Source organism: Aulostomus chinensis, chromosome 24, assembly GCF_037954235.1.
Source record: "Aulostomus chinensis isolate RoL2024-O1b breed Wild chromosome 24, RoL_Achi_v1.0, whole genome shotgun sequence".
Lineage (NCBI taxonomy): Eukaryota > Metazoa > Chordata > Actinopteri > Syngnathiformes > Aulostomidae > Aulostomus > Aulostomus chinensis.
Window position 1 is genome coordinate 14,672,463 of NC_141343.1, and position 10,038 is coordinate 14,682,500.

The window sequence follows — 10,038 nt, forward strand, 5'->3', positions numbered from 1 at the left end:
TCGGTCTTAAACAGAGGAAGAAGTACCGCAGTAAGAAACTGACTCAGAGGCATGAAAACACACACATCTGTTTATGACACTAAGACAGCATGTTAGTGAGAGAGGGAGAGAGAGAGACTGCGTGTGTCTGTGTCAGCTATTTCTCATGTTCTATAATGTAAATCAAAAATCCCCCAGTTTTCGCGTGAAGGCCGCCCCAGAAATGTGTTTTTCCTGTTCTGTTGGCTGTTTGAGCGTGTGCAGAAGGATTTATCATGCGGGCTTTGACACCAGAAACCTGTTTTCATATCTGTGGGAGGTGAAAATGATGAGAGGTGAATGATGAAGTTAGTTTGGGGGGCCAGGAAACAATTTATATAGGGATGCACCGATTGCCCAGCCAAGGTCCGGAATCGCCAGGCCGCAGTGTCACATATTTCCACTGGTCACCTGCCGGCGCACCCCTTGGCCAGGAATAGCGGCGAGTCTTTTTTTGACAGACAGCGCATCAATCTGCATATAGACCAGTTAACGCCGAACAGGAAATCTCAATGAGTGGCACAGTATATCCGTCACGCTTACCAACACAATCGGAATCTGCCAAGGCACCTCTGAACTCTTCATTATAAATTCAGAATTGTTCAGTCAGAGAGCTTCACTGAGAGTTGTTGGACAGTTTTACCGTTGCCAACTGTTAGCTTCTCTGTTAGCCTCAAGGTAAATGTAGGTGGATGGCTCTTTCTGTGCTCTGGAGTCACAAAGAAAGACACAGGAAGGAAAAAGATCTTCTGGAACTCAAGACTTCAATTTGTGAGTAAGTCAAAAGACACTTGCGGTCAAGTTTCGCTTTAAGTTGCAGCAACCCTCCAAATTATTTCAGGGATAATCCGAATTTGCACTGAATTGATTGGTTTTTCACTCTCTCCTCATCATTTACTAGACTTTCCAGCAGTTGGTGTCATCACTGTCATACGGTAGGGGGCGCTATTGCCCACCTTGTGAAAGAATTTTGCATGTCCGGGTCCAATAAGAAGCGAATAAGAACCTCTGGAGGTCGCAGCAGATGGACAGACAAATGTTGTGGGTCTCTAGGGAGCTTGTGGTGCTGCGCCAGGCCAGCTTGGGAGCACTTTATTCGTGTAGATGAAGCAGATGGATACCCTGGTTGCCCAGGCCAATGACCATTGTTTATTTTTATAGTATACAATCAAAGCAACTGTATCAGAGTATGATCAAGCTCCAAAAAAGGATAAATACATCTGTCAAATAAATTTTATCCGTACGAATCACTTCTTTTCTCAACTTTTTGCATGCAAATTTCGTGTAACCAACCTTAATTCAAGGAAACAAGGAAGAAAGAGGAAAGCTTTTTGTTTCGAAATGAAAGCGTAGGCTTTTATCTTACTGTTAGTAAGTTCAGTTGCACTGACTGTCAAATCAAGCTTTGAATGTCACCTGAAAGAAGGTGTTAAACCTGTGTTTCAGCTCTTTTCCGGTTTAGATGCTCATCTTTGTGTTAAGGAATCCAGCTTTTTGAAACACTTTCTCGTTTGTCAGGAAATTTTGTGTTGATCGCACATTCTTTTCTCTTGATTATATCTCGCAATCTTGATTTCAGCCTCGCTGCAGGCTTCAGTAGGTCAGCTAAACTCACCTGGAAACATTAGCAAGAACATAATTTAAGCATTTAAGTGAGGATGATTCCAGGTTGTGTTTGTCCAGCGCCACTTTTTGACTCAAGTAGGTGATGGTGGCAGCTTTGAGCTCACCAATCTTGCTTAGTCCAGCTTTTAAATGCTGCATTTTGTTGATACGCCCCGTCACATTTACTGTATCTGTTTTTTTTCTTTCTCTTCATCCAAGTGTCCTTTCAACCTGAGCCAGCAGCACGCTGGGCACTTAGCTTAGTTGCTCTGCGGAGGCTTTCCAGGCCGGGAAATATTAAGTCCAAGGACACCATTGGCACAAAAACAGGAGGACAAGAGGATTTATAATTATATTAAGGCGCATTCGCCCAGTCTGAAGTCGCACTAATGCCAGCTTCTCTCCATTTCCATCTCTATCTTGCTCCCTGACTCGGCCTTTTGTCTCTCACTGCCTCTGCGTCTGCCACTTTATTTCCTTAGTCATCAAGCTTAAGGCCGAGCCAGACACTGAATCATATTAGAATTACAGGCGTTGGCAACTTATCAGAAAGACAACAAATCCCCCCTATTTCTTCCCCCCCAACTTAGCAATTTGGATAATGCATTCACACATAAAATTGGCCTCTGGAATATGTGCGCACACTCAATATATCCTTTTAGGAAATTTTGATATCGACAAGACAAGAAGATAGAGACCATTCCCTCTTCCGTGCTACGTCAGGAAGCTGAGACCCAGGCTAGTTAGCTTAGCACAGTGAATAGTTGTTAATGGGAAGTGTTAGCATAGCTTTTGTCAAATCACCAAATACGCTTTTCTCCATGAATAGAACTGCAGTTGTGTGTGACATTCACTATGAAATACCAGTCTTAGGTTGTGGGAGGTTGTATCGTGTTTATCAGACTGTGGGAGCGACTTTACTGACTGGGCGTGGTGATTTGACGTAGTCCATCTGTAACTTTGGTCAAGAAAACATTTTTTGATCAATCGTGGCTGACTTTTTAGGAGAGGATTAGGAGGCTTACCTCTGGTCAAGCCAACATCCTGGATCTGATTGAGTTTGATTGCCGTTATTGCCATATGCTAACATTTCCCACTTGCTACCATTCATTGTGCTAAGCTAACTAGCATCTTTGCACCAAAGTTGATGACACCACCTGATATTTTAACAAGAATGAGACAGTTGGATGTCAAGATATCTTGACAAAGCTATACACATTAACACTGCCCACTCACCAATCTCAACCTTCTTGTCCAGTCCAAGTGAGGAGGGAAAATGAGTGTTTCTCAAAACCTGTAAGTGAACAAAGTGCTTTAAACACATATTAAATGAGTTTTACCTGGAAAGATGATTGCAAAGTATGCAGAGCAGGAACTAAATCTACTCTAAACAAAGAGGCGATCGAATGTCACTTTAAACAATGATGGAGGGAGTGGGCAGAGAGGAAGAGAAGGAGGGTGGATGAGGTGAGGATGGGGTGATGTGTTGAAAGTAGGTCTGTGTGTGCACATGTGTACAGGAGAAGAGAAGGATTGTCTCAAGGTATTTTCATTTTTAACACCGCTAGAACACAAGTGTCCTACTTAAGGTAAGTGTGTATGAAAGGAAGGGCACGGGTACCAGACACACATGCGCGCGCACACACACACACACACACACACACACACACACACACACACACCTTTCAGGAAGAGCATTGAGGTAAATCTGCTCTTGTAGACTGAAGATTGCATCTCTGTAATCCGACCCGTACGTGTTCACCGCAGGAGTGTGTGTGTGTGTGTGTGTGTGTGTGTGTGTGTGTGTGTGTACAACATGTACATGCAAATAATTGTGTGTCTGTGGACTGTACAAGCAGCAGCAGCAGCACAACGTATACCAAGAGTTTACATTCATTCTGCTGCATCGCAGCTTTCACAAGGCATGCAGTGTAATAACTCATCACCATGTAATAACTCATCACGTAATAACGGCTCACCGTGTAATAACTCACCATGTAATAACAGCTCACCATGTAATAACTCACCATGTAATAACAGCTCACCATGTAATAATTCACCGTGTAATAACTCACCGTGTAATAATGGTTCATCATGTAATAACTCACCATGTAATAACTCACCGTGTAATAACGGCTCACCATGTAATAACGGCTCACCGTGTAATAACTCACCGTGTAATAACTCACCATGTAATAAATCACCATGTAATAACTCACCATGTAATAACTCACCATGTAATAACGGCTCACCATGTAATAACTCACCGTGTAATAATTCACCGTGTAATAACTCACCGTGTAATAGCTCACCGTGTAATAACTCACCATGTAATAACGGCTCACCATGTAATAACTCACCATGTAATAACGGCTCATCATATAATAATTCACCGTGTAATAACTCACCATGTAATAACGGCTCATCATGTAATAACTCACCGTGTAATAACTCACCGTGTAATAATGGCTCACCATGTAATAACTCACCGTGTAATAACGGCTCACCATGTAATAACGGCTCACCATGTAATAACTCACCGTGTAATAACTCATTGTGTAATAACTCACCGTGTAATTACGGCTCACCGTGTAATAACTCACCTTGTAATAACTCACCGTGCAATAACTCACCGTGTAATAACTCATCATCTAATAACCCACCATGTAATAACTCATCATCTAATAACTCACCATGTAATAACTCATCATCTAATAACTCACCATGTAATAACTCATCATGTAATAATGGCGAAACGTGGTGGAGCATCAAGTCCATAACGACCACACCTGCACACGGATGACTTAGACTTCATTGACAGGCAGAGGCTTGTGTTTGACTATGATTTGTACATACGTGGCGCTACAGTAACAGGGTGGATTAGGGAACAGGAGAGGGACTGGAGTGTAGTTTAAGAGCACAGCAAGAAGGTTGTGGGTGGAGCCCCGGCTGGAGCACGGGATCTTTCTGTGTGAGTCTGCATGTTCTCCCTGTTCCTGCTGGGTTCTCTCTGGTACTCCAGCTTCCTCCACAGTCCAAAGACATCAAGAGGGGACCAGGTTAATCCAGACTCTAAATTGACCGTAGGCGTGGCTGGGAGAGCCAGTGGTTGTCTGTCTCTATGTGTTGGCCCTGCCGTGGACTGGTGACCTGTCCAGGGGGAAGGCTGCTGGGATAGGCTCCACCCCCACCACCCTGAACAGGAGATGAGGGAGAACATGGAGGGATCGAAAATGCTTTTCAACTACTCTATTCATGAAACTGTTCATGACTCTGTCACCACAACCAAGAACTTCTTTATGCTGTTGAACAAAACATGAACATCTTATCCCTGACACAGAAATTAGGGGACAAGATATTCACCAAGGCTAACTCGTGTCTGTGTTCCAGGATTCCCTGCTACACCGCTCTATTGAGATAAAAAGAAAAAGTTGTGTAAATAGATACATAAAATGTGGGTACAAACAGGACCGCTGTAGAAACATTGTTGGCTTTAGCTTTTGTTCGCTAACTTTTATGATTTTTGAATGTTAGAGATGTAGCGCTAATGCTATGCTATGCTACACATCATGGACACATGACTTCACTCAGACTTTATTCTTCTGTTTTCAGCGTGATGACATTTCATCGACGTTTGGAGTCTTGATGAGCCACTCGGTAGCATTAGCAAGTGCTGCTTTTAAGACGCTAAAAAGCTGTAAAATTCAAAAACATGTATGGATTAATTTCATGCTGTTGAGCCAACCGTGAGCTAATGCTAGTCACAGTCCTTAAATCAGGCACTTCACCGACTCAACGGCGCTGAATTATACATTTTAAAAAAATGTTTAATTTCAGCGGAGCGTCCTGTGTGTTTTAACATCGTGCGGGTGCATGTGTGTGATAAGCACCTGCAGGTGAATGAACAAATGTGTGTTCATGATAAGATCAGTACGAAATCCCCCATGTTCGTGTGTGTGTGTGTGTGTGTGTGTGTGTGTGTGTGTGTGTGTGTGTGTTGCTGAAGCACAGGATTCCCTTCAGTCTGACAAACCGACTGAGAAACGAAAGGAGGAGACTCACAGACGGAGTGTTGTGAGGCTTCTGCGAAAACACACTCGCACGGACACACACACACACACACACTCGCATGCGTGCGCACACACACACACACACATGCACACCAGCTTGTCATGCTTTGTGCAGCAGCAGTAAGCGTCTATTTTTGGCGTCCCATGTCTATGTTTGAGAAACCAAGCTTATTCTAGAAATAGGCTGTTACTGTATATGGTAAATCCCACAGCCCTCCTCCTCCGCTGTTTACACACGACACCCTTTCTACTTCTCCTCTTTTTTTACCCTTTTTTCTGTCTTTGAAATTCTTTCTCTCGCTTCATCTTTTTCTTACTTTGACACGTCCTCTCGCTGTTGCTATTTTTTTCTTTCCTGTCCTTCTGATGTCACTTCTCTCTCTCTCTCTCTCTTTTTGTACTTCTGCTTTCTTTTCTGTTTTTCTATTCTCCCGGGGTTCATACGGTCAAGGAAATAATGGAATTTGGAACTAGAAATTTCCAGGCCTGGGGAAGTTTCGGAATAATAAATACATGCATAAAGTTTTGGAAAAGTTGTGGAAGTTCTGGTTACAAATACTTTATTTATTTAAGATTGACTAAGAAATGTCTATTTTTATTCTTCCTAATTTATTTTAAAAGCGTATTTTTCTGTTTCAAAAACCTGTTAAGTTTAGGCACAGATGTTTATTCTTATTTTTTATGTGTACACAGAGAGAATATGTGGTCATGAAAGTCCCCTCCAAGTTGGTTGTCCAGGTTTTCTTTGTCTTTTTCTTTTCACGTCTTTCGGCCACAAATACGCAGGTATTTATAGCTTTACTCGAACAGATTGTTGTTCCTACATAGTTGAATTACTGCACGTCTTCATCCGCCACCTGTCTTCCTCTCTTCACACTCAAACCCTAAATTTCACTCCTTTTTCAGGGCTCATTTCCTCATTAAACTATTCATTTTGTTGACATTTGGGGAAAATATTTCTAGATTTTACACTTTTAAACACAAATTTAAACTGAGCACAGCAGAGTTGAGACTTCACATTAAGTTATTTGTAATAAGCTTTAATTAGTAGGTAATAAGGCCCTTATTAAGTGCCAATACAATAGCATTAAAACATGATGATTTGAAAACAAGACTAATTTAGATTGTCATTTAAACTTGAGTAAATAAATGTTACATTAAGATGAATACATTTTATTAGGTATTTATGAACAGTTAACAATGCATTATTAACAGTTAACTATGTATTTATTAAAGGCTAGGTAAGCAGTTGCTGTGTCCAAAGTGAGAATAATGCCTTAGGTTAATATATGGTTTATTTTGCATTTGCTAACCGTTAACGAAGCTATTAAGTTTAAACTGAATGATGTCAAAGTTGATTAAATGAATAAAGATTGTATATAAATTCAAAATGTCATCAGTAATGCACAAAACCTCTTTAAATCTAGTCTTTTGATTTGTTTTTAACATTAACATCAGTTTCACGTAGATGCCAATAAAAGGCCAAACTCTGAAAACATGGTGTGCATATTTTCTGTGAAAACAGTGCAGTTTTAACATATGAAGTGAAATTGGTTTGAAATCAACAACAAATTCTGTATAAGCTTAATTAACCATTAATGCATCTTTACTCAATTGCTAATAAATGCACAAGAAGACATGAGTTAAACTTGATAAACTGACCAAAAGCTTGGTCGTGGTTTCACATATTTAAGTTGGTCTCATGTCTTGTCACCCAAGAATGAACGAGTCAGTGATGCTGTTATTGTGTTCTGAAGGTGATGCAACGCTAATGAGTTGGGATTATTACCGGTTTATTAATGCTCGTTACAAACAGAATCATAACAATTTAATCATTCCACGTAGGGAAGGGATGAAAAAATGAGTCAAGTTAGATGGATGGATAGATAGATAGATAGATAGATACATGGATGGATAGATGTATGGATAGATAGATGGATAGAGAGATGGATGATAGATGGATAGATGATAGATGGATAGATAGATGGATAGATAGATAGATGGATAGATAGATAGAGAGATAGATAGATAGAGAGATGGATGATAGATGGATAGATGATAGATGGATAGATAGATGGATAGATAGATAGATGGATAGATAGATGGATGGATAGATGGATGGATAGATAGATGGATAGATAGATAGATGGATAGATAGAGAGATGGATGGATAGATGGATAGATAGATAGATAGATAGATGATAGATGGATAGATAGAGAGATGGATGGATGGATAGATAGATAGATGGATGATAGATAGATAGATAGATAGAGAGATGGATGGATAGATGGATAGATAGATAGATAGATAGATAGATAGATGATAGATAGAGAGATAGATGGATAGATAGAGATGGATGGATGGATAGATAGATAGATAGATGGATGATAGATAGATAGATAGATGGATAGATGATAGATGGATAGATAGATGGATAGATAGATGGATGGATAGATAGATAGATAGATGGATGGATAGATAGATAGATGGATAGATAGATGGATAGAGAGATGGATGATAGATGGATAGATGATAGATGGATAGATAGATGGATAGATAGATAGATGGATAGATAGATGGATAGATAGATAGATAGATGGATAGATAGATAGATAGAGAGATGGATGGATAGATGGATAGATAGATAGATAGAGAGATAGATGGATAGATAGAGAGATGGATGGATGGATAGATAGATAGATGGATGATAGATAGATAGATAGATAGATAGATAGATAGATGGATAGATAGATAGATGGATAGATAGATAGATAGAGAGATGGATGGATAGATGGATAGATAGATAGATAGATAGATGGATAGATAGAGAGATGGATGGATGGATAGATAGAGAGATGGATAGATAAATAGATACTTTATTGATCCCGGAGGGAAACTCTGTAAGTAAAGTACGTAAACATGAAAGCAGTTTAATGGAGTTAAACAGTATTTTTCAGACACATGAAGCACAAACGAAGGTCAAATGACCAGGCTTCATTTTAGATGTTCGAACACACTTCATCAATTGTACTCCATCTACTCCAGGCAGCTCTACCAGCGTCACTTCCTTTTGTGGTTACGCAACATGTTTCTGATTTACATGGTATGATCATGAAAAGCCAATAAGAAACTGAAACCATTTGCAGCTGCCACTCATCCTCGGCTTCATGAAGCTCCGAGCTGTAGACGCATCTGGAGGTGAACGAGTCCGAGGAAACGAACCCGGTTCCGTGGCGTTGAAGTAGTTTAAGAAGGGGAAGTCAGGAATGAAATGTCAAACAAAGGTGCACCAAAAGTTGACCGCAGTCACTGTTGTTGATTTCATCCTCTATAAAAACCCTGAGCCGGAGGACTTTCCATCGTAGCCACAAGAATTCCGACTCATGCCGCGCAGTCGTGCACACGCACAATCAAAACATTCACGTGTGTGCACACACACACTCACACAGACGCACACTGACTTGTCTCCATTTTTAGAGTCTCCTCTGGGATATGAAGTCTAAATTTAGAAGGTCATTTTGTTAAACAAATACAGCATCAGTGCAGTTGGAGGGATGTCAAAAAACATGAGCCGAGTGTTTCGGTAAGTGTGTGTTTGTGTGGATTTATCTCGGTGCGGACAGGACACCAGCGTGCAGGGGAAGGTTGTTTTAACCCTCTGACTTTATATAAACACTCGAGGAGTAGTGGAGGGAGGGCTGATGGAGGAGCGACCAAGAAGAAAGGTGGAGTTGACATGGAGGATTTCAGCAACATCAGATAAGAGAGGGCGGCTTTGTAAAAACCACCCAGCTGGCAACACGCGCTTAATAAAAAGAAGTCACTTTCACGGGGATATGAAAGTCACTTTTACTTCGATGTGAAGCAACTGAGGCGACTCGTCTTGTGCAAGTCCCTCCAGCACAACGCGTCCCCACAGTTGAGTTTCAACACTCGGCGGTCTTTCCAGCATTGGGCACCAGCGCGGTGGGAGTTCATTGTTTCATCATTGATCTTTTTGGTTGGTGTGTACAAAGACCTCAACAAGGGTGAGCCGCCCCCCCCCCCCCCTCTCTGGTTTTGATCTTGGTCCTACAAAGTCCTAGTCAGGTCAGACAATGTGGTAATAAAAGAAAAAAATGTCACATAAGTGAAGAGACCCTCTTTTGGATCAGAAATGCTAAGATATTGCTGGTTGAAAATCGCCGTTAACTGTAAGAGTCATGGTTCTAACAAACTCTCAAAGTACTTCCACTAAAATATTTTCAGATTCACTTTTCAAGCACAGATTCACTGATTTTAAACCTGTTTGTTTTCTATATAATAAAATAAATTTGATTAAAATATTGCGCAAATGTACATCAA

The 10,038-nt window shown here is 40.8% G+C and overlaps 1 protein-coding gene across 2 annotated transcripts in view; it reads left to right on the plus strand.

Moving 5' to 3' along the window:
• Window positions 1-10,038, plus strand: part of LOC147238821 (diacylglycerol kinase delta) — a 67,660-nt gene that overhangs the window by 14,742 nt on the left and 42,880 nt on the right. The window contains exon 1 of one of the 2 annotated variants that reach the window (XM_086196813.1): window positions 933-953. The exons of the other annotated variant lie outside the window; for it this stretch is intronic. The gene's annotated coding sequence lies outside the window, so the exon portion shown is untranslated. Of the gene's footprint in view, window positions 1-932; window positions 954-10,038 lie in introns of those variants that run through there. 2 annotated transcript variants of the gene reach the window in all.